This window comes from Hyla sarda, unplaced genomic scaffold, assembly GCF_029499605.1.
Source record: "Hyla sarda isolate aHylSar1 unplaced genomic scaffold, aHylSar1.hap1 scaffold_2686, whole genome shotgun sequence".
In the NCBI taxonomy this organism is placed as follows: Eukaryota; Metazoa; Chordata; class Amphibia; order Anura; family Hylidae; genus Hyla; species Hyla sarda.
Window position 1 is genome coordinate 6241 of NW_026609381.1, and position 26541 is coordinate 32781.

A 26541-nucleotide genomic window follows, 5' to 3' on the forward strand; every position below is an offset into this window, starting at 1 on the left:
GGCGTACCTGTGGCAAGCGGCAGGGACCGGACCGGGATACCTTCTGAAATCATTCAGCAGGCATCCCGTGACAATGCCCAGGGGGGGGGGGGTTCTGAATCTGCGGCGATTCCGGGTCATATGGGTCTCTGATGACCCAGAAAATAAGGTGGATTGGGGCTGTCCAAGACACCCACGATCCCCCTGAAGGGATAGGAGTGAGGTGGCAGGGGTGCCACCGCTCCTATCCCTGCAATTGGTCGGTCAGAAGTGACCGACCAATAGCAGATCGGGGGGTAGGGGGGTAAAAGTTTAGTTTCCCCCTGTTCTGCCCCATCACAGTAGTCCAGGCAGAACAGGGGTACTGTCCTGTGACCGAGATTAAAATAACCTCACACATATTGATCCATGGTGCATTGATTGGCATGACACTGCATGCTATAGAAGTGAATTGAAAAATTAGACTGTGGCTGCAGTCCACAGTCTATAGTGTGAGACAATTAAAAATCTAACACATTGCCCGCCCGCCCGACGTTTCGCCACAGGCTGTGGCTTTATCAAGGGCTAAGAGGCAAATGGCGTGCAAACAAGCCTTGCAGGGGTTTAAATAACCTCCTGTCTCTAACGTCATTAGAACATGTCACTTCCTGTATTAACATGACATCTCATTGGTTACAATCATATGCAGACTCATGATTGACCGCTTCCTGGCCAATGAATTTTTAGACCAGGATGCATCTTGCTATATTCGTTTGATTGACAGCATCCTTGACCAACCAGCTGAGAACAATCAAGCTTCTGAACTCCTCATTGGTGCCGGAAGCTGTATACGTATGTGCGCCATCGGTCCTGCGCTAACTAATAGCTTCCCGAACCTCCGATATGGGCGCATGCGCAGTACGGATGCGCAGAAAAACGTGCGCGAATACTTAGTCATATACAGGCACTGCTGGAAGCTGCGCGACAGACATATGCGCCGGCACTTAGCCGATTTTTGGCATATGATTCACTCATGGCTATTGTGATAGGGCTGTAATACACAATATAACCACTATTGTGAACAACGACTGCGTAGCAAGTGATAGGTTAATTCGAGAACACTAATAAGTTACTATCTGGCAATATAAGACGGCCAACCTAGCAACGTAAGTATAAGATCAGAACAAGGAAATATTAATCGATAGAGGGAGGAGCAATTACTCATCTGTTCTGCATAGATGTAGTCATAATTAATTCATATCATCAACGGAAGTTAATCATAAATATAATTAATAAAGGCTTATAACGGCTCTTCTATATAGTAACAATTGTAATAAGTGATTCCTGTCCTACAAGAAGGCTGCAAAGGTGAAGCCTTCATTCAGTCCATTTGGACTTTGGGATTTTAATCTCCAAATCCAACGGGCTTCTTCTTGAAGCAGTCTGGTGTTAAGATTGCCACGTCTCGGACCTAGTTTACACTGGGTAATGCCACAGAAACGTAATTCAAAGGGAGCATCATTGTGTACAGTCCTCATATGCCTAGCAATTGGCGTATCTTGGTAGGTGTTAATAGTACTCATATGTTTTGAGATACGCCTACGCAATTGTTGAACTGTCTTTCCTACATAGATTTTAGGACAATTGCAAGTGGCTAGGTACACTACCCCCGTCGTTTGACAGGTGATGAAGTCCCTAATTTGATATTTCCGATTATCAATCGGATTAGAGAATTCTTTTGTACGTGGCATAAATTTGCAAAAATTGCACCGTCCACATGGATGTGATCCTTGAATTGAAGATTTCAACCAACTGGATGCAGACTCCTCTGCATAAAAACTCCTAACTATTTGATTTTGAATATTGGGTCCTCTACGATAGGTTATAGAGGGGTGAGTAGAGATCACCTCCCTAAGGTCATTATCCACCTGTAATATAGGCCAATATTTCCTAAGTATATTCATGATTTTTTGATTGTGTTGATCAAAAGTTCCGATACACCTAATGATCTTTTGGCCACTATTGTCTTTAGCCAATTTGTGATCACGTAATAATTCAGATCTTGGAGTAGCCCTGGCTCTGGCGAAGGCCTTGTGAAGGACTTTCTTAGGGTAACCTCTATTGGTGAAGCGTCTATACAGGAGATCACATTCTTCTTGAAATTTAAGAGGGTCAGAGCAATTCCTTTTGGCTCGTAGATATTGACTGATAGGGATGCCTTTCTTCAATGGTACGGGATGATAACTCTTCCAATTGAGAAAACTATTGGTTGACGTAGGTTTACGATATATAGAAGTGTGAATGTGACCAAGTGAATCAATAGTGATAGTGAGGTCAAGAAAATGAAGAAATTTATCATGAATTTCAGAAGTAAAGTGCATATTAATATGATTAGTGTTAAGTGCTTGAACGAAGGATTGAAATAGTTGTGTGGTGCTAACCTATCGTAGAGGACCCAATATTCAAAATCAAATAGTTAGGAGTTTTTATGCAGAGGAGTCTGCATCCAGTTGGTTGAAATCTTCAATTCAAGGATCACATCCATGTGGACGGTGCAATTTTTGCAAATTTATGCCACGTACAAAAGAATTCTCTAATCCGATTGATAATCGGAAATATCAAATTAGGGACTTCATCACCTGTCAAACGACGGGGGTAGTGTACCTAGCCACTTGCAATTGTCCTAAAATCTATGTAGGAAAGACAGTTCAACAATTGCGTAGGCGTATCTCAAAACATATGAGTACTATTAACACCTACCAAGATACGCCAATTGCTAGGCATATGAGGACTGTACACAATGATGCTCCCTTTGAATTACGTTTCTGTGGCATTACCCAGTGTAAACTAGGTCCGAGACGTGGCAATCTTAACACCAGACTGCTTCAAGAAGAAGCCCGTTGGATTTGGAGATTAAAATCCCAAAGTCCAAATGGACTGAATGAAGGCTTCACCTTTGCAGCCTTCTTGTAGGACAGGAATCACTTATTACAATTGTTACTATATAGAAGAGCCGTTATAAGCCTTTATTAATTATATTTATGATTAACTTCCGTTGATGATATGAATTAATTATGACTACATCTATGCAGAACAGATGAGTAATTGCTCCTCCCTCTATCGATTAATATTTCCTTGTTCTGATCTTATACTTACGTTGCTAGGTTGGCCGTCTTATATTGCCAGATAGTAACTTATTAGTGTTCTCGAATTAACCTATCACTTGCTACGCAGTCGTTGTTCACAATAGTGGTTATATTGTGTATTACAGCCCTATCACAATAGCCATGAGTGAATCATATGCCAAAAATCGGCTAAGTGCCGGCGCATATGTCTGTCGCGCAGCTTCCAGCAGTGCCTGTATATGACTAAGTATTCGCGCACGTTTTTCTGCGCATCCGTACTGCGCATGCGCCCATATCGGAGGTTCGGGAAGCTATTAGTTAGCGCAGGACCGATGGCGCACATACGTATACAGCTTCCGGCACCAATGAGGAGTTCAGAAGCTTGATTGTTCTCAGCTGGTTGGTCAAGGATGCTGTCAATCAAACGAATATAGCAAGATGCATCCTGGTCTAAAAATTCATTGGCCAGGAAGCGGTCAATCATGAGTCTGCATATGATTGTAACCAATGAGATGTCATGTTAATACAGGAAGTGACATGTTCTAATGACGTTAGAGACAGGAGGTTATTTAAACCCCTGCAAGGCTTGTTTGCACGCCATTTGCCTCTTAGCCCTTGATAAAGCCACAGCCTGTGGCGAAACGTCGGGCGGGCGGGCAATGTGTTAGATTTTTAATTGTCTCACACTATAGACTGTGGACTGCAGCCACAGTCTAATTTTTCAATTCACTTCTATAGCATGCAGTGTCATGCCAATCAATGCACCATGGATCAATATGTGTGAGGTTATTTTAATCTCGGCTCATTAAACGTTAAGTTTTAAATTGGGTGGGAAATTTAGGGTCTTAGTGACCGCTTAGCGGTCAAATGTTAATAATATTGGATTTACCCTCCACTCATAGGTCCCTCCTATTGCATTAATTAATTGGAGTTAATCACTCCTTTTTGTGGACTGTCAAGCTTATTATGCACTGATGGCTGGATTCCTGTCCAACAAACCTAATTTAGAGCACTCTAAAGCTGATGCTGCTCATGTCTTTTCACTTCAAAATCTTCCCTTTAATCAAGTTGATATAAATTCAGCTTTTAGGGATTTACAAAAAACTTATAAACAGTATTATCGTTCCTGGTGGGAGATTGCCAGTCTCGAAACATACCTCCAGCAAAAAATTGTTTATCGTGGTTTAAGAATCAATATCACTCCTAACTCACATCAAAACGAAACTGAATTTATACAAGGTTGGCAACAACTTTTAACTGAAAACTCCTTACGTATGTTACAATATCTACTAGATTTTGAGAAGGGTGCATTTACAAAAATTGGTATACAGTTGGAAACACAAATTAGTGAAATTAAAATATTCCAAACACAACCTGAGTATCCTCTTTTGGAGCAAAAACTTAAGAAACATCTTGATAGTTTTTTAAGTGAGATTAAAGAAAGGAAACACAGGAAATACGTACGAGACAAGAGGGATTTTGAAACAGGACAGATTTATTTAAAATCACAACAACAAGATTTTCAGGGTAATAGGTATACAGATATTTCGGATTCTGAATACTCAGGTACTGAGGATAGTACTAACGTCCAGAGTGGCCCTAAGAGGTTTCACCCTAGATCGCGATCTAGGAGCAATAAGAGACGTCAACCCTACAGAAAAAATACTGGTACTTTTAAATCTGAGAACACCCCTAGACCACAAGGCCATTCACAACCATGCCCACCTCATACTACTCAAGGAGGTGGCCATCCCTCCATGCACTCACATGGATTTTTATCCTCTGCCTTACCCAATCCTGCAGAGGTACATATGACCCCAGTGATACCTGGTCCTACAGCAACAACAGCTGCCCCACGGGCACCTGGCATTCCAACGATTACTCATATGGGAGGATTACCACAGAATCCCCCTCACCTTTTTTTAGAACCAGGGGTCCAACTGAGGGATCGCGACAAATGGGGATACAATCCAATTCCCAGACAATAACTGATGCTACCAGTGACCAATTGCAAATTTGTAACCTGTCATCCCTAGTTCTGAATGAACACCATCTGTCCGTATTACAAAAGGGGTTATCATTCACCCCTACACCACCTTGTAATATTTTTACTTGGACTAAAGATATAAATCTATTTGGCAGGAAGCTTGCCCTACACAAATTTTACAAAAACCTTGCTACCAATCCTGCTGTGAACAGACAACAAGATCAGCAAGTTGTTACTATGCTAGAACAGCTAGAAGAAGAAAGTGAGACAGGAATTGTCTCAGTTGAAGCTCCCTTCTCTAATCTTAAATCTAAGTCAAGCTTTACACCATCCTTGTCACAATACTCTAATATCGATACTTTTGTTAAGATGGTTACACACGAGATCAGTTCCCTAAGGTCAAGGACTCCCCATATTCCATCTAACTTATCTACGGAAGAAATCCGAGCACTTGATGAAATACAACATAATAATGAGATTGTTTGCAAACCTTCTGATAAAGGAGGAAACATCGTCCTGATGGATAAAAGTTACTATAAGGCTATGGTGATGAGACTGTTGAATGATAAAGATACTTATCGTAAACTTGACCATAACCCACTTCAGGAGTTTAACCAGAATTTACGTACAATTTTACAAGAGGCAAGAATAGACCAATTGATAACAGAAGAAGAATTTAAATATCTCTTTAATCCATCGCCAACAATAGCCACTTTCTACGCCCTTCCTAAGGTGCACAAACGGAGTTCCCCTATCCCTGGCAGACCTATTGTTTCAGGGTGTGACAATATTACACAAAATATCAGTCACTATGTAGATCAGTTCTTGGCCCCTTTTGTTTCCTCTCTTCCGTCCTTTATTAAGGATACCAAGGACACTGTGAAGAAATTACAGGAGATCACATTCCCTCCAGGTACCCTTATAGCTAGTTTGGATGTGGAATCTCTCTATACAAACATCCAACATGAACAGGGACTTCATGCTGTACAACATTTCCTAACTACTAAAGGTCTTCAGTACACAGCACACAACAAATTTGTTTTGACCTTATTACGTTTTCTACTTACTCACAATTTTTTCCTTTTTGATAGGCACTTTTATTTTCAGTTGAAGGGCACTGCTATGGGCACTCCTTGTGCACCGAATTATTCTAATTTATTCTTAGGGTGGTGGGAAGACACTCACGTTTTCTCTGACACTTTTCAAGAATTTAACTCTCACATTTTATTTTGGGGTCGTTATATAGATGATATATTGATTTTTTGGGACAGCACCACACAACTATTTCAATCCTTCGTTCAAGCACTTAACACTAATCATATTAATATGCACTTTACTTCTGAAATTCATGATAAATTTCTTCATTTTCTTGACCTCACTATCACTATTGATTCACTTGGTCACATTCACACTTCTATATATCGTAAACCTACGTCAACCAATAGTTTTCTCAATTGGAAGAGTTATCATCCCGTACCATTGAAGAAAGGCATCCCTATCAGTCAATATCTACGAGCCAAAAGGAATTGCTCTGACCCTCTTAAATTTCAAGAAGAATGTGATCTCCTGTATAGACGCTTCACCAATAGAGGTTACCCTAAGAAAGTCCTTCACAAGGCCTTCGCCAGAGCCAGGGCTACTCCAAGATCTGAATTATTACGTGATCACAAATTGGCTAAAGACAATAGTGGCCAAAAGATCATTAGGTGTATCGGAACTTTTGATCAACACAATCAAAAAATCATGAATATACTTAGGAAATATTGGCCTATATTACAGGTGGATAATGACCTTAGGGAGGTGATCTCTACTCACCCCTCTATAACCTATCGTAGAGGACCCAATATTCAAAATCAAATAGTTAGGAGTTTTTATGCAGAGGAGTCTGCATCCAGTTGGTTGAAATCTTCAATTCAAGGATCACATCCATGTGGACGGTGCAATTTTTGCAAATTTATGCCACGTACAAAAGAATTCTCTAATCCGATTGATAATCGGAAATATCAAATTAGGGACTTCATCACCTGTCAAACGACGGGGGTAGTGTACCTAGCCACTTGCAATTGTCCTAAAATCTATGTAGGAAAGACAGTTCAACAATTGCGTAGGCGTATCTCAAAACATATGAGTACTATTAACACCTACCAAGATACGCCAATTGCTAGGCATATGAGGACTGTACACAATGATGCTCCCTTTGAATTACGTTTCTGTGGCATTACCCAGTGTAAACTAGGTCCGAGACGTGGCAATCTTAACACCAGACTGCTTCAAGAAGAAGCCCGTTGGATTTGGAGATTAAAATCCCAAAGTCCAAATGGACTGAATGAAGGCTTCACCTTTGCAGCCTTCTTGTAGGACAGGAATCACTTATTACAATTGTTACTATATAGAAGAGCCGTTATAAGCCTTTATTAATTATATTTATGATTAACTTCCGTTGATGATATGAATTAATTATGACTACATCTATGCAGAACAGATGAGTAATTGCTCCTCCCTCTATCGATTAATATTTCCTTGTTCTGATCTTATACTTACGTTGCTAGGTTGGCCGTCTTATATTGCCAGATAGTAACTTATTAGTGTTCTCGAATTAACCTATCACTTGCTACGCAGTCGTTGTTCACAATAGTGGTTATATTGTGTATTACAGCCCTATCACAATAGCCATGAGTGAATCATATGCCAAAAATCGGCTAAGTGCCGGCGCATATGTCTGTCGCGCAGCTTCCAGCAGTGCCTGTATATGACTAAGTATTCGCGCACGTTTTTCTGCGCATCCGTACTGCGCATGCGCCCATATCGGAGGTTCGGGAAGCTATTAGTTAGCGCAGGACCGATGGCGCACATACGTATACAGCTTCCGGCACCAATGAGGAGTTCAGAAGCTTGATTGTTCTCAGCTGGTTGGTCAAGGATGCTGTCAATCAAACGAATATAGCAAGATGCATCCTGGTCTAAAAATTCATTGGCCAGGAAGCGGTCAATCATGAGTCTGCATATGATTGTAACCAATGAGATGTCATGTTAATACAGGAAGTGACATGTTCTAATGACGTTAGAGACAGGAGGTTATTTAAACCCCTGCAAGGCTTGTTTGCACGCCATTTGCCTCTTAGCCCTTGATAAAGCCACAGCCTGTGGCGAAACGTCGGGCGGGCGGGCAATGTGTTAGATTTTTAATTGTCTCACACTATAGACTGTGGACTGCAGCCACAGTCTAATTTTTCAATTCACTTCTATAGCATGCAGTGTCATGCCAATCAATGCACCATGGATCAATATGTGTGAGGTTATTTTAATCTCGGCTCATTAAACGTTAAGTTTTAAATTGGGTGGGAAATTTAGGGTCTTAGTGACCGCTTAGCGGTCAAATGTTAATAATATTGGATTTACCCTCCACTCATAGGTCCCTCCTATTGCATTAATTAATTGGAGTTAATCACTCCTTTTTGTGGACTGTCAAGCTTATTATGCACTGATGGCTGGATTCCTGTCCAACAAACCTAATTTAGAGCACTCTAAAGCTGATGCTGCTCATGTCTTTTCACTTCAAAATCTTCCCTTTAATCAAGTTGATATAAATTCAGCTTTTAGGGATTTACAAAAAACTTATAAACAGTATTATCGTTCCTGGTGGGAGATTGCCAGTCTCGAAACATACCTCCAGCAAAAAATTGTTTATCGTGGTTTAAGAATCAATATCACTCCTAACTCACATCAAAACGAAACTGAATTTATACAAGGTTGGCAACAACTTTTAACTGAAAACTCCTTACGTATGTTACAATATCTACTAGATTTTGAGAAGGGTGCATTTACAAAAATTGGTATACAGTTGGAAACACAAATTAGTGAAATTAAAATATTCCAAACACAACCTGAGTATCCTCTTTTGGAGCAAAAACTTAAGAAACATCTTGATAGTTTTTTAAGTGAGATTAAAGAAAGGAAACACAGGAAATACGTACGAGACAAGAGGGATTTTGAAACAGGACAGATTTATTTAAAATCACAACAACAAGATTTTCAGGGTAATAGGTATACAGATATTTCGGATTCTGAATACTCAGGTACTGAGGATAGTACTAACGTCCAGAGTGGCCCTAAGAGGTTTCACCCTAGATCGCGATCTAGGAGCAATAAGAGACGTCAACCCTACAGAAAAAATACTGGTACTTTTAAATCTGAGAACACCCCTAGACCACAAGGCCATTCACAACCATGCCCACCTCATACTACTCAAGGAGGTGGCCATCCCTCCATGCACTCACATGGATTTTTATCCTCTGCCTTACCCAATCCTGCAGAGGTACATATGACCCCAGTGATACCTGGTCCTACAGCAACAACAGCTGCCCCACGGGCACCTGGCATTCCAACGATTACTCATATGGGAGGATTACCACAGAATCCCCCTCACCTTTTTTTAGAACCAGGGGTCCAACTGAGGGATCGCGACAAATGGGGATACAATCCAATTCCCAGACAATAACTGATGCTACCAGTGACCAATTGCAAATTTGTAACCTGTCATCCCTAGTTCTGAATGAACACCATCTGTCCGTATTACAAAAGGGGTTATCATTCACCCCTACACCACCTTGTAATATTTTTACTTGGACTAAAGATATAAATCTATTTGGCAGGAAGCTTGCCCTACACAAATTTTACAAAAACCTTGCTACCAATCCTGCTGTGAACAGACAACAAGATCAGCAAGTTGTTACTATGCTAGAACAGCTAGAAGAAGAAAGTGAGACAGGAATTGTCTCAGTTGAAGCTCCCTTCTCTAATCTTAAATCTAAGTCAAGCTTTACACCATCCTTGTCACAATACTCTAATATCGATACTTTTGTTAAGATGGTTACACACGAGATCAGTTCCCTAAGGTCAAGGACTCCCCATATTCCATCTAACTTATCTACGGAAGAAATCCGAGCACTTGATGAAATACAACATAATAATGAGATTGTTTGCAAACCTTCTGATAAAGGAGGAAACATCGTCCTGATGGATAAAAGTTACTATAAGGCTATGGTGATGAGACTGTTGAATGATAAAGATACTTATCGTAAACTTGACCATAACCCACTTCAGGAGTTTAACCAGAATTTACGTACAATTTTACAAGAGGCAAGAATAGACCAATTGATAACAGAAGAAGAATTTAAATATCTCTTTAATCCATCGCCAACAATAGCCACTTTCTACGCCCTTCCTAAGGTGCACAAACGGAGTTCCCCTATCCCTGGCAGACCTATTGTTTCAGGGTGTGACAATATTACACAAAATATCAGTCACTATGTAGATCAGTTCTTGGCCCCTTTTGTTTCCTCTCTTCCGTCCTTTATTAAGGATACCAAGGACACTGTGAAGAAATTACAGGAGATCACATTCCCTCCAGGTACCCTTATAGCTAGTTTGGATGTGGAATCTCTCTATACAAACATCCAACATGAACAGGGACTTCATGCTGTACAACATTTCCTAACTACTAAAGGTCTTCAGTACACAGCACACAACAAATTTGTTTTGACCTTATTACGTTTTCTACTTACTCACAATTTTTTCCTTTTTGATAGGCACTTTTATTTTCAGTTGAAGGGCACTGCTATGGGCACTCCTTGTGCACCGAATTATTCTAATTTATTCTTAGGGTGGTGGGAAGACACTCACGTTTTCTCTGACACTTTTCAAGAATTTAACTCTCACATTTTATTTTGGGGTCGTTATATAGATGATATATTGATTTTTTGGGACAGCACCACACAACTATTTCAATCCTTCGTTCAAGCACTTAACACTAATCATATTAATATGCACTTTACTTCTGAAATTCATGATAAATTTCTTCATTTTCTTGACCTCACTATCACTATTGATTCACTTGGTCACATTCACACTTCTATATATCGTAAACCTACGTCAACCAATAGTTTTCTCAATTGGAAGAGTTATCATCCCGTACCATTGAAGAAAGGCATCCCTATCAGTCAATATCTACGAGCCAAAAGGAATTGCTCTGACCCTCTTAAATTTCAAGAAGAATGTGATCTCCTGTATAGACGCTTCACCAATAGAGGTTACCCTAAGAAAGTCCTTCACAAGGCCTTCGCCAGAGCCAGGGCTACTCCAAGATCTGAATTATTACGTGATCACAAATTGGCTAAAGACAATAGTGGCCAAAAGATCATTAGGTGTATCGGAACTTTTGATCAACACAATCAAAAAATCATGAATATACTTAGGAAATATTGGCCTATATTACAGGTGGATAATGACCTTAGGGAGGTGATCTCTACTCACCCCTCTATAACCTATCGTAGAGGACCCAATATTCAAAATCAAATAGTTAGGAGTTTTTATGCAGAGGAGTCTGCATCCAGTTGGTTGAAATCTTCAATTCAAGGATCACATCCATGTGGACGGTGCAATTTTTGCAAATTTATGCCACGTACAAAAGAATTCTCTAATCCGATTGATAATCGGAAATATCAAATTAGGGACTTCATCACCTGTCAAACGACGGGGGTAGTGTACCTAGCCACTTGCAATTGTCCTAAAATCTATGTAGGAAAGACAGTTCAACAATTGCGTAGGCGTATCTCAAAACATATGAGTACTATTAACACCTACCAAGATACGCCAATTGCTAGGCATATGAGGACTGTACACAATGATGCTCCCTTTGAATTACGTTTCTGTGGCATTACCCAGTGTAAACTAGGTCCGAGACGTGGCAATCTTAACACCAGACTGCTTCAAGAAGAAGCCCGTTGGATTTGGAGATTAAAATCCCAAAGTCCAAATGGACTGAATGAAGGCTTCACCTTTGCAGCCTTCTTGTAGGACAGGAATCACTTATTACAATTGTTACTATATAGAAGAGCCGTTATAAGCCTTTATTAATTATATTTATGATTAACTTCCGTTGATGATATGAATTAATTATGACTACATCTATGCAGAACAGATGAGTAATTGCTCCTCCCTCTATCGATTAATATTTCCTTGTTCTGATCTTATACTTACGTTGCTAGGTTGGCCGTCTTATATTGCCAGATAGTAACTTATTAGTGTTCTCGAATTAACCTATCACTTGCTACGCAGTCGTTGTTCACAATAGTGGTTATATTGTGTATTACAGCCCTATCACAATAGCCATGAGTGAATCATATGCCAAAAATCGGCTAAGTGCCGGCGCATATGTCTGTCGCGCAGCTTCCAGCAGTGCCTGTATATGACTAAGTATTCGCGCACGTTTTTCTGCGCATCCGTACTGCGCATGCGCCCATATCGGAGGTTCGGGAAGCTATTAGTTAGCGCAGGACCGATGGCGCACATACGTATACAGCTTCCGGCACCAATGAGGAGTTCAGAAGCTTGATTGTTCTCAGCTGGTTGGTCAAGGATGCTGTCAATCAAACGAATATAGCAAGATGCATCCTGGTCTAAAAATTCATTGGCCAGGAAGCGGTCAATCATGAGTCTGCATATGATTGTAACCAATGAGATGTCATGTTAATACAGGAAGTGACATGTTCTAATGACGTTAGAGACAGGAGGTTATTTAAACCCCTGCAAGGCTTGTTTGCACGCCATTTGCCTCTTAGCCCTTGATAAAGCCACAGCCTGTGGCGAAACGTCGGGCGGGCGGGCAATGTGTTAGATTTTTAATTGTCTCACACTATAGACTGTGGACTGCAGCCACAGTCTAATTTTTCAATTCACTTCTATAGCATGCAGTGTCATGCCAATCAATGCACCATGGATCAATATGTGTGAGGTTATTTTAATCTCGGCTCATTAAACGTTAAGTTTTAAATTGGGTGGGAAATTTAGGGTCTTAGTGACCGCTTAGCGGTCAAATGTTAATAATATTGGATTTACCCTCCACTCATAGGTCCCTCCTATTGCATTAATTAATTGGAGTTAATCACTCCTTTTTGTGGACTGTCAAGCTTATTATGCACTGATGGCTGGATTCCTGTCCAACAAACCTAATTTAGAGCACTCTAAAGCTGATGCTGCTCATGTCTTTTCACTTCAAAATCTTCCCTTTAATCAAGTTGATATAAATTCAGCTTTTAGGGATTTACAAAAAACTTATAAACAGTATTATCGTTCCTGGTGGGAGATTGCCAGTCTCGAAACATACCTCCAGCAAAAAATTGTTTATCGTGGTTTAAGAATCAATATCACTCCTAACTCACATCAAAACGAAACTGAATTTATACAAGGTTGGCAACAACTTTTAACTGAAAACTCCTTACGTATGTTACAATATCTACTAGATTTTGAGAAGGGTGCATTTACAAAAATTGGTATACAGTTGGAAACACAAATTAGTGAAATTAAAATATTCCAAACACAACCTGAGTATCCTCTTTTGGAGCAAAAACTTAAGAAACATCTTGATAGTTTTTTAAGTGAGATTAAAGAAAGGAAACACAGGAAATACGTACGAGACAAGAGGGATTTTGAAACAGGACAGATTTATTTAAAATCACAACAACAAGATTTTCAGGGTAATAGGTATACAGATATTTCGGATTCTGAATACTCAGGTACTGAGGATAGTACTAACGTCCAGAGTGGCCCTAAGAGGTTTCACCCTAGATCGCGATCTAGGAGCAATAAGAGACGTCAACCCTACAGAAAAAATACTGGTACTTTTAAATCTGAGAACACCCCTAGACCACAAGGCCATTCACAACCATGCCCACCTCATACTACTCAAGGAGGTGGCCATCCCTCCATGCACTCACATGGATTTTTATCCTCTGCCTTACCCAATCCTGCAGAGGTACATATGACCCCAGTGATACCTGGTCCTACAGCAACAACAGCTGCCCCACGGGCACCTGGCATTCCAACGATTACTCATATGGGAGGATTACCACAGAATCCCCCTCACCTTTTTTTAGAACCAGGGGTCCAACTGAGGGATCGCGACAAATGGGGATACAATCCAATTCCCAGACAATAACTGATGCTACCAGTGACCAATTGCAAATTTGTAACCTGTCATCCCTAGTTCTGAATGAACACCATCTGTCCGTATTACAAAAGGGGTTATCATTCACCCCTACACCACCTTGTAATATTTTTACTTGGACTAAAGATATAAATCTATTTGGCAGGAAGCTTGCCCTACACAAATTTTACAAAAACCTTGCTACCAATCCTGCTGTGAACAGACAACAAGATCAGCAAGTTGTTACTATGCTAGAACAGCTAGAAGAAGAAAGTGAGACAGGAATTGTCTCAGTTGAAGCTCCCTTCTCTAATCTTAAATCTAAGTCAAGCTTTACACCATCCTTGTCACAATACTCTAATATCGATACTTTTGTTAAGATGGTTACACACGAGATCAGTTCCCTAAGGTCAAGGACTCCCCATATTCCATCTAACTTATCTACGGAAGAAATCCGAGCACTTGATGAAATACAACATAATAATGAGATTGTTTGCAAACCTTCTGATAAAGGAGGAAACATCGTCCTGATGGATAAAAGTTACTATAAGGCTATGGTGATGAGACTGTTGAATGATAAAGATACTTATCGTAAACTTGACCATAACCCACTTCAGGAGTTTAACCAGAATTTACGTACAATTTTACAAGAGGCAAGAATAGACCAATTGATAACAGAAGAAGAATTTAAATATCTCTTTAATCCATCGCCAACAATAGCCACTTTCTACGCCCTTCCTAAGGTGCACAAACGGAGTTCCCCTATCCCTGGCAGACCTATTGTTTCAGGGTGTGACAATATTACACAAAATATCAGTCACTATGTAGATCAGTTCTTGGCCCCTTTTGTTTCCTCTCTTCCGTCCTTTATTAAGGATACCAAGGACACTGTGAAGAAATTACAGGAGATCACATTCCCTCCAGGTACCCTTATAGCTAGTTTGGATGTGGAATCTCTCTATACAAACATCCAACATGAACAGGGACTTCATGCTGTACAACATTTCCTAACTACTAAAGGTCTTCAGTACACAGCACACAACAAATTTGTTTTGACCTTATTACGTTTTCTACTTACTCACAATTTTTTCCTTTTTGATAGGCACTTTTATTTTCAGTTGAAGGGCACTGCTATGGGCACTCCTTGTGCACCGAATTATTCTAATTTATTCTTAGGGTGGTGGGAAGACACTCACGTTTTCTCTGACACTTTTCAAGAATTTAACTCTCACATTTTATTTTGGGGTCGTTATATAGATGATATATTGATTTTTTGGGACAGCACCACACAACTATTTCAATCCTTCGTTCAAGCACTTAACACTAATCATATTAATATGCACTTTACTTCTGAAATTCATGATAAATTTCTTCATTTTCTTGACCTCACTATCACTATTGATTCACTTGGTCACATTCACACTTCTATATATCGTAAACCTACGTCAACCAATAGTTTTCTCAATTGGAAGAGTTATCATCCCGTACCATTGAAGAAAGGCATCCCTATCAGTCAATATCTACGAGCCAAAAGGAATTGCTCTGACCCTCTTAAATTTCAAGAAGAATGTGATCTCCTGTATAGACGCTTCACCAATAGAGGTTACCCTAAGAAAGTCCTTCACAAGGCCTTCGCCAGAGCCAGGGCTACTCCAAGATCTGAATTATTACGTGATCACAAATTGGCTAAAGACAATAGTGGCCAAAAGATCATTAGGTGTATCGGAACTTTTGATCAACACAATCAAAAAATCATGAATATACTTAGGAAATATTGGCCTATATTACAGGTGGATAATGACCTTAGGGAGGTGATCTCTACTCACCCCTCTATAACCTATCGTAGAGGACCCAATATTCAAAATCAAATAGTTAGGAGTTTTTATGCAGAGGAGTCTGCATCCAGTTGGTTGAAATCTTCAATTCAAGGATCACATCCATGTGGACGGTGCAATTTTTGCAAATTTATGCCACGTACAAAAGAATTCTCTAATCCGATTGATAATCGGAAATATCAAATTAGGGACTTCATCACCTGTCAAACGACGGGGGTAGTGTACCTAGCCACTTGCAATTGTCCTAAAATCTATGTAGGAAAGACAGTTCAACAATTGCGTAGGCGTATCTCAAAACATATGAGTACTATTAACACCTACCAAGATACGCCAATTGCTAGGCATATGAGGACTGTACACAATGATGCTCCCTTTGAATTACGTTTCTGTGGCATTACCCAGTGTAAACTAGGTCCGAGACGTGGCAATCTTAACACCAGACTGCTTCAAGAAGAAGCCCGTTGGATTTGGAGATTAAAATCCCAAAGTCCAAATGGACTGAATGAAGGCTTCACCTTTGCAGCCTTCTTGTAGGACAGGAATCACTTATTTTGGGGGCTTTTTCTCCTTTTACCCCTTATGAAAAGGAAAAGTTGGGGTCTACTCCAGCCTGTTAGTCACAAAGCAAGAAACCATGGAGTCACTTATAGAAATATATAACAATAAGTTTATTAGGTAAAATTAGGGTCTAACATAGACCTAAAACCAGTATGTATGTATTATATTATAAGGAGAATAACAGCATCAAACAAAGAAAGGGGCAAATACCATTACATATATAAGGAGTATAATGTAGTGGCCAGATAGGTACAAAACAATGCGTATAGATACATAAAGTAAACATGTTTAACAGTACTGGCCATAATAGCCACATATTGCACATATGTCCGCAAAGTAAATGAGTAATACCACCAGGTAATGAGTAATACACCCAGGTATACCGGAATGCCCCACTCCAACGTCCGTTTTGGCTGTACCGCCTTCTTCCGTGAGTGGCATATGCTTAGTCCTCCTGTATATATATATACAATATGAACCAATGGGATACAAGTGCTATTTGGAGTGATATGTCTCACCTGTAATACATAAAATACATGGGGCTGGTGTCATGGCGCATGAACGCGGCCTCCGGCCGATGCTGCGTCCTCCCAGAAGTCGTCGTGTCATGTGACATGCCACGTGAAATCACATGACCGCACGTCACGTGACCGCCAGGAGAGCCGGGGCAGGCAGGGCCAGCGCATGTGCACCCAGCGACATGCTCGGCAATGGTGTATTACCTGTGCCGAGAGAGACATCTAGTAGTGAAACAGTACAATGTTGATGTCAAACATAAACAAAGGAGGCAACACTGACACCTAATGGTAAAAATAACGTATATATATATAAATAAAAAGTCAATCCATTCTAACCCTACACAAATGCTCTGTTATTGTCAATCATCTCATACATTTTACATTAAATCAAAGGTCCGCATATTGTATACAACAGAGTACATGCAGTGGTGGATCTACTAATTAATATATAAGGACAATATTAAGGGGAAAAAGAACGAAATTGAACAAACGCAATTATTACTCAAAAAAGAGAATACAACTGAGGAACTAGATATCTTCAATCAAAATATGGACAAACAATTTGAGGATTGGGAAAAGGACATTTCAGACAGGAAGAGTAAGAAACTATCGAGGGACCTAAATGACGTTCAAACTAATCAGGTGTATAAATGGCGCCGTCCCCCATTAGAGGGAGGAAGAGAAAGGTTGGGGTCTATATCCTCTATATCATCTTCAAGTGAACACGGAAATAATACATATAGATTTCATCAAGCAAACTGCCGATACAAACAAAAGAAAGATGACAATAGACCCAGCGCAAAAAGACATTAGGGAAATGATGAGCAGAGGATGATACCTATTAACAACCTACAGGTGATCAATTTATCTACATATATGTTCTCTGAGACAGATAAATCCGTGCTAGAGAGGGGACTTACCTTTTTTCCTTCAGCACCATTTGATAACTTCATGGTGCTTAAGGATCTGCATTTATTCGCACGGAATTTATTATTTAAAAAGTGGCATCATAATACTGATGAAACATGTTTATTTACATCCCCAGAAGAGAGAAGAGCCATCCAGACATTAAATGAACTTTTGGCCGACCAGGAGATTCCATCTTAAGAACAGGTACCCCAATGCATATGCTCTAAGTCTAAGAAATTCCCTCCTCTCTCCCTATACCCAACTATTGACTTGTTTGTCAAAATGATTAGTAATGAAATTGAATCCTTTCCCAAAAATATTGCCCATGACAATTTGACGAGTGACCAGCAACAGAGTCTCAAAAAATTGACCAATCTACCTGACATTATATTCTAGCCCTCTGATAAAGGCGGCAATATTGTTGTGTGGCCAAGAGCCATGTACGAAATGTAAGCAAGCCGCCATCTTCGGGATACATCATGCAATAAGAGATTAACTTTTAATCCTTTGTCTAATTTTCAGACCATCTTGAAAAATATTTTGGAGCAAGCAGTCAGTACATCCACAATATCACAGAAGTTGGCTGATGCACTATGGATCCAACATCCCATTATTTCAACAATGTATCTTCTACCAAAGATTCACAAAAATCAGACCAGACCACCGGGGAGACCCATCATCTCCTGCACAGGTAATCTGATGGATAATATTGCCAAATTTATTGACTCCAAACTCAACCCTTTGGTTGAGGAGTTACCATCGTTTGTTAAAGACACCACTGATCTGATATGTTGGATAAATGGTGTCCAACTAGATGAGACACCCTTTTAGTTGCATTGGATGTGGAATCTTTATATACCAGTATCAAGCATGAGGATGGTTTGGCTGCAACACGATTGTTTCTGAATTCTAGTAACTACTCTTTTTTTTTGGAATTATTGGAGTTTACGTTGTCCCACAATTTTTTTTCATTTAATGGATCCCTCTACCTGCTTCGGGGGACAGCTATGGGGGCCCCTTGTGTGCCCTCGTATGCTTGTCTTTTCCTGGGGCTGTAGGAGAGGGACCTATTCCTGTCAGATCATGGGGATGTCGAGATTGACCGTGTCCTGTTCTGGGCATGGTACATCGATGACATCCTCATGATCTGGCAGGGTTATTCTGTTCAGTCGGCACAATTTGTTTCATTTTTAAACCAGAATTAGTTTAATATTAGCATCACATATACCTACCATGTGAACAGAATTGAATTTTTGGATGTTCTCTTACAGTGAGATCAACAGGGGTATATACAGACGGATTTCTTCAGAAAGTCTACTTCGGTCAACTCATTCCTCCATGCATCTTCTTCACATCCAGAACATACTATTAAAACAATTCCCTATGGGCAATATCTCCGAATGAGACGCATCTGCTCTTCTGAGGATACATTTAAACTCCAAGCGGATGATCTCCGCTCAAGATTCCGCAATAGGGGATATAGCAATCGAGTTTTGAAGCGTGCCTATAATAAAGCGAGGAAGATTCCACGCTAACAATTTTTACAGCCTTCTCGGAATACCGCCACACACTCCCAATGAAATCGTTTGAAATCATGTCTTGCCAAGTATTGGCCATTACTTGCTACTGACCCAATATTGAGACATTATGTACCATCACAACCATCCATTAGTGCAAGAAGAGCTAGGAACTTAGTGAATCTCCTGGTTAAAAGTGAATACAGTCCACCTACTCAGGTCAGAAATTACTTTGGGTCAAGTGGACCAAAGAATGGGTGTATACCCTGTGGACAATGTGTCGCGTGCCCGAATATACAGAGAGCTACAAATTTTGTGGACTTACAATGGCAAAAAACGTACCAGATCAGACATCATCGCATATCTTGCTCTACACGCTATGTAGTCTATTATGCTGTATGTCCTTGTTCAAAAATCTATATATCAAAACCGAATGACCAGGGAGTCAGGAGTTTGTCTGGCGCAGAGAGGAACCATCAGGCAGCCAAGTAAAATCAATGGATTTATTAGATGCAACGCGTTTCGCTGCGCATGCGCAGCTTCATCAGGCATGACAAGGGAAGGCTGGTAACAGATATATATACCTCCAGGAATTAACCATTAGAGTGCTTTTTGAAAGAGTTGTTACATAGAATTATATATCCATATATAGATGTGACAATGTATGAAAAATATATAAATAGATATAAATAAATATAAATAGGCAAACAAAAGTCATAAAAATAATAATAAAACAGCAATATAAAAGCACAATGCAATCTTATAAACATATATATATATATATATATATATAATATAATTATCGCATGTTATGTGAATTTAACACCAAAAGCGACTCAAGGAATCACACCGCTTAGTCACCGGTGCGGCATTCAACAACGCAAGTTGGATATTATTTCGAAAAATGTATATGATATAAAGAGTTATGTATGTTAATTCAAAGGATAAATTTTTTTTTATTGTATATCGCTGCCTTATTAAAATAAAAAGTAAATAATAAACAGTGCGGTAAACCAAATCGCAACTGACCAGAAGGGGATGTATGAACACTACTTGGAGGAAAGTGAAAAAGATGAACTAGAATGACTAGTGTGGTATTGAATACAGCACCCGGCGAAAACGCAGGGTGTGAATATTCGTAAAGAGATCCAAATTTACAAACAATAAATAATTAAATAAAAAATACAGAAGTATCTATATGCAGAAAGGAAACTTAGATAATAAAACATAAGGAATAATAAATACACAGTGAGGCGCTCCAGGGTGAACAGCACAGAAGGAACGAGGAAAAAATAGATCAAGGTATAATATTTTGGAGATTAATCCATAAGAAAAAATGGGAAATTTTTAAACCCTAAATTATCAGATTATTTAACTGTATCGATACATTCATTAAAACCTTGAGGGTGCAAAGTATGTAGTTTGTGAATCCAGAAGGATTCACGATTATTTAATCTTTGTATTCTGTTAGGTAAATGAATAGGGATAGTTTCTAGAATAATTAATTTCAAAGTTTCGGTGTTTTTTGATGATGAAGTGTCGGGACAAACTATGCAACAAAAAACCATGTTTTATGTTCCATCTGTGCTTGTTCATCCTGGAGTGCACCGTTTGTGTGGTACGGCCAACGTATTGGCGGTCGTAACCACAGGTTAATAGATAGATAGCAAAAGTGGTGTCGCAATTTAGTGAATCTTTTATTTTAAATGTTTGTTGTGTGAAAAAGGAAGAAAAAGTATCAGTTTGGATGATCCATTCACAACAAAGGCAGCGACTTTTGTTTTTTACAAGGGAAACAATATGGTTTAATGGAACAGGAATTCTGTGGTGTAAGATGTTCGGAAAATCTACTGGGGGCTAATAAATTGCTGAGATTTTTGGAACGTCTGTAGGTGACATTAGGAACTGGGGGAATTATTTGGTTTAGAATATTATCATTTTGAATAATGGGCCAGTTTTTAGTTAGTATTTTTCTGATATTAGATGTCTCAATATTGAAATTCGTAACAAAATTATATCTAAAGGGGTTATGAGGCTGATTGGAACTGGATTTTTTGGAAATAGATGTAACCAAATCAGATTGTTTTTTGTCTTTCACCTTCATATATGCCTTGGTTAGGTGCGATTTAGGATAGCCCTTCTGTATGAAGCGTTGTTTTAAAACCTCAGCTTGAGAAATATAATCTGAATCAGAAGTACAATTTCTGCGAATTCGTAAATACTGGCCGAATGGCACCCCTCTTAGCCAGCTTGGATAATGTGCACTATCGAACTGTAAAAAACTGTTAATATCGACAGATTTGAAAAAAGTCTTCGTGGAAATAGTGCCATCGACTGTTTTATGGATATCAAGGTCTAAAAATTTGATTGAGTTTTCTGCATAATGCATAGTAAATTTTATGCCCCATGTATTAGTATTCAACTCATGTACAAAGAGGTCAGCTTCATGTTTGGTACCTACCCAGATCAAGAAAAGGTCGTCTATATAACGATGAAAGAAAAAAACAGACTTAAAATGCAGGGACTGTGCCATAACTAGGGACTCGAATCGCCCCATGAACAAATTAGCGTAACTGGGGGCGAATCGAGTCCCCATGGCACAGCCCCTGTTCTGCCGATAGATGGTATGATTGAATTCAAAAACATTATTAAGAAGAATAAATCTAATAGACTCCAGTAAAAATTCTGACTGACTGGGGTTTAGTGAGGGGTCCTCTTGTAGAAAATGTTTAATTGCAGGAACACCTAAATCAGTGGAGATGTTAGAATAGAGGGAGCACACATCCAGGGTAAGGAAACTATAATGAGTGGGTAGGGATAGGGCATGTAATTCAGAAATGAGCTGAGCTGAATCTCTCAAATAGGATGGTAAATGTAAAACAAAAGGTTGGAGAAATAAATCTATAAAGTGGGAAAGGTTTGCAGTAATCGAACCAGTACCAGAAATAATAGGTCTTCCAGGGGGATTGGTTAAGCATTTGTGTAATTTGGGTAAATAATAAAAAATAGGTAAATTATAATTTTTAATATTGAGAAATGTGTGCTCCCTTTTATCCAACAATTGTTTTTCTATAGCTCCACCTATAAGCAAACAATATTGTGAAAAAATATGAGGAGAAGGGTCATAGGAAAGCGGGGTGTAATATTCGAGATCTGATAAGATTCTGAGGGCTTCATTTTTATAATCAGCCCTATTCAAAACAGCGACCCCCCCACCTTTATCTGCAGGGCGAACAATAATAGATTTATTGTTCTGTATGGATTTAATTGCAATTCTCTCAGCAGAAGTTAGATTATCATTCTCCTTAAAAATAACAGATTTATCACATAAATTTGAAAAATCCTGCATGACCATATGGTAAAAAGTCTCAAGATGGCTGCCACGGTTGTGTAAAGGATAAAACAAAGATTTGGGTTTTACTAGTACATGACGAGCTGGGGTCATGTCAACTGGTGTGGTAACAGAAGTTGAAGTGTTACCAATGTTAGAATTACAAACTCCCAAATTCGAAATTTGGGGGGTATTAATAGTTTGATGATCGGATCTGTTCTGGATAAAAAAGTGACGGCTCAATGTTAATCTACAAATAAAGTCGTTTAGATGTAAGAATAACTGGAAGTCATTCGGACGTGCAGCAGGACAAAAGGAAAGCCCTTTCGCAAGTAAATTAGTTTCATTTTCGGAAAGTATAGACCTTGATATCCATAAAACAGTCGATGGCACTATTTCCACGAAGACTTTTTTCAAATCTGTCGATATTAACAGTTTTTTCCAGTTCGATAGTGGCTAAGAGGGGTGCCATTCGGCCAGTATTTACGAATTCGCAGAAATTGTACTTCTGATTCAGATTTTATTTCTCAAGCTGAGGTTTTAAAACAACGCTTCATACAGAAGGGCTATCCTAAATCACTCCTAACCAAGGCATATATGAAGGTGAAAGACAAAAAACAATCTGATTTGGTTACATCTATTTCCAAAAAATCCAGTTCCAATCAGCCTCATAACCCCTTTAGATATAATTTTGTTACGAATTTCAATATTTAGGCATCTAATATCAGAAAAATACTAACTAAAAACTGGCCCATTATTCAAAATGATAATATTCTAAACCAAATAATTCCCCCAGTTCCTAATGTCACCTACAGACGTTCCAAAAATCTCAGCAATTTATTAGCCCCCAGTAGATTTTCCGAACATCTTACACCACAGAATTCCTGTTCCATTAAACCATATTGTTTCCCTTGTAAAAAACAAAAGTCGCTGCCTTTGTTGTGAATGGATTATCCAAACTGATACTTTTTCTTCCTTTTTCACACAACAAACATATAAAATAAAAGATTCACTAAATTGCGACACCACTTTTGCTATCTATCTATTAACCTGTGGTTGCGACCGCCAATACGTTGGCCGTACCACACAAACGGTGCGCTCCAGGATGAACAAGCACAGATGGAACATAAAACATGGTTTTTTGTTGCATAGTTTGTCCCGACATTTCACTCTTCACCATCAGAAAAATACCGAAACTTTGAAATTAATTATTCTAGAAACTATCCCCATTCATTTACCTAACAGAATACAAAGATTAAATAATCGTGAATCCTTCTGGATTCACAAACTACATACTTTGCACCCTCAAGGTTTTAATGAATGTATCGATACAGTTAAATAATCTGATAATTTAGGGTTTAAAAATTTCCCATTTTTTCTTATGGATTAATCTCCAAAATATTATACCTTGATCTATTTTTTCCTCGTTCCTTCTGTGCTGTTCACCCTGGAGCGCCCCACTGTGTATTTATTATTCCTTATGTTTTATTATCTAAGTTTCCTTTCTGCATATAGATACTTCTGTATTTTTTATTTAATTATTTATTGTTTGTAAATTTGGATCTCTTTACGAATATTCACACCCTGCGTTTTCGCCGGGTGCTGTATTCAATACCGCACTAGTCTTTCTAGTTCATCTTTTTCACTTTCCTCCAAGTAGTGTTCATACATCCCCTTCTGGTCAGTTGCGATTTGGTTTACCGCACTGTTTATTATTTACTTTTTATTTTAATAAGGCAGCGATATACAATAAAAAAAATTTATCCTTTGAATTAACATACATAACTCTTTATATCATATAAATTTTTCGAAATAATATCCAACTTGCGTTGTTGAATGCCGCACCGGTGACTAAGCGGTGTGATTCCTTGAGTCGCTTGTGGTGTTAAATTCACACCACATGCGATAATTATATTATATATATATATATATATATATATGTTTATAAGATTGCATTGTGCTTTTATATTGCTGTTTTATTATTATTTTTATGACTTTTGTTTGCCTATTTATATTTATTTATATCTATTTATATATTTTTCATACATTGTCACATCTATATATGGATATGTGCTTTTCAAAAAGCACTCTAATGGTTAATTCCTGGAGGTATATATCTGTTACCAGCCTTCCCTTGTCATGCCTGATGAAGCTGCGCATGCGCAGCGAAACGCGTTGCATCTAATAAATCCATTGATTTTACTTGGCTGCCTGATGGTTCCTCTCTGCGCCAGACAAACTCCTGACTCCCTGGTCATTCGGTTTTGATTTTACTCTTACCCAGGAGGGCTGCAGTGGACCTTCTTCCATATCTCTTCTGCTCGTAACCTTGTTGTGTGTGGGGGCGCACAACCAACTTTGGTAAGCGGCTTGGGAATCACCGTCCCCTACCCCCACCTGCAAGATCTACTGATCCCGCACATGAGGCGCCTTCCTTCCTTTCTCCAAAAATCTATATAGGACTGACTACACGTGCCTTAAAAATTTGGGTATGCGAACATGTACGGGACATAAATCTAGCCAAGACTACACATGTGATGGGGGACTTGAAACCGATTCCACAACACTTCAAGCTACAACATGAATGTGACTCATCTTTACTTAAAATTTGTGGCATTGACTGTATCCTTCCTGGGATGCGTGGTGGAGATCTTGCAAAATGGTTGGCACAACGCGAATGTTAATGGATTTGGCGTTTGAAAACTACACAACCACTAGGCCTCAATGAAGTATTGAGCTTTGCGCCATTTCTCTGATCATTTAACCCAATTGCATTTCCTCTGTTCTTCCAGGTCTTGTTTTGTGATCTATCTATCTATACATATATATATTTATATATATTTATGATTGATTGATTTTAACACATACTTTTTCCTTGTTTTCTTTTTAATATAGGTAATGGTACCAATTCGGATTAAGTGAATCTTGGTTTGATACCTGATGGAGGGACACGGACATCAATTTATACATCCATCTAGCCACTGTATGATTTTCTGCCGTAGATGACTTCACCATTACACTGCTAGGACTTGTGTGTTCCAATTATATGTGAACCTTTTTGGTATTTTTGTGGGGGACATTTTTCCCCCTTCCCCTGGGGCTCTACTATGATATACTGGTCATGATCTAATTTGGTATGTTTAACATCGTAGCCGTGAACTGTTCTTGGTTTGAATCTCGAGATGGTCGTGGAGTCTCGGTCTGTCTGTAGCCCTTGGGGGTGGGTATATAGGAGGGGGTATCATACCCTCTACAACTTATGTGGTGTTATGGTTGTATTTTTATCTTGATGACCTATTAGCCCAGGACACTACGCAATCCCAGTTATGCTCTGCAGTATCGGTCTAATTTATAGTGTAACTAGCTGAGTACCCGCCGTTGCCCGGTTTTCCTTCCTAATCCTTTTTGGGGAGGCAAATAAACAAAGGAGGAAGCTTTTGACTTCAAATCCCGTCCTCATATATTGTTGTCATATCCCAACCCCACATCCCGACCTCCTATCCCGTCCTCCTATCTCGACCTCCTGTCCCGACCTCCTATACCATCCTCCTATCCCGACCTCCTATGCTGACCTCCTATCCCAATCTCCTATCCCGTCCTCCTATCCCGTCCTCCAGTCCCGTCCTCCTATCCCGTCCTCCTATCCCATCCTCCTATCTCGACCTCCTATCCTGTCCTCCAATCTCGACCTCCTATCCCAACCACCTATCCCGACCTCCTATGCGTCCTTTCTCAACCTCCTATCCCGTCCTCCTATCCCATCCTCATATCTCGACCTCCTATCCCGTCCTCCTATCCCGACCTCCTATCCCGACCTCCT

At 39.4% G+C, this 26541-nt stretch overlaps 1 long non-coding RNA gene across 2 annotated transcripts; it reads left to right on the top strand.

The window, feature by feature from the left end:
• Window positions 1–18014: 18014 nt before the first annotated feature.
• On the top strand, window positions 18015–26239 carry LOC130324950 (uncharacterized). Of its 2 annotated transcripts, none has more exons than XR_008869852.1 (3): window positions 18015–18077; window positions 18396–18564; window positions 25617–26239. It is a non-coding gene; the product is annotated as an uncharacterized LOC130324950 (long non-coding RNA). The 2 variants fall into 2 exon arrangements; XR_008869853.1 differs by lacking the exon at window positions 25617–26239 and adding an exon at window positions 19145–19313.
• Window positions 26240–26541: the final 302 nt, after the last annotated feature.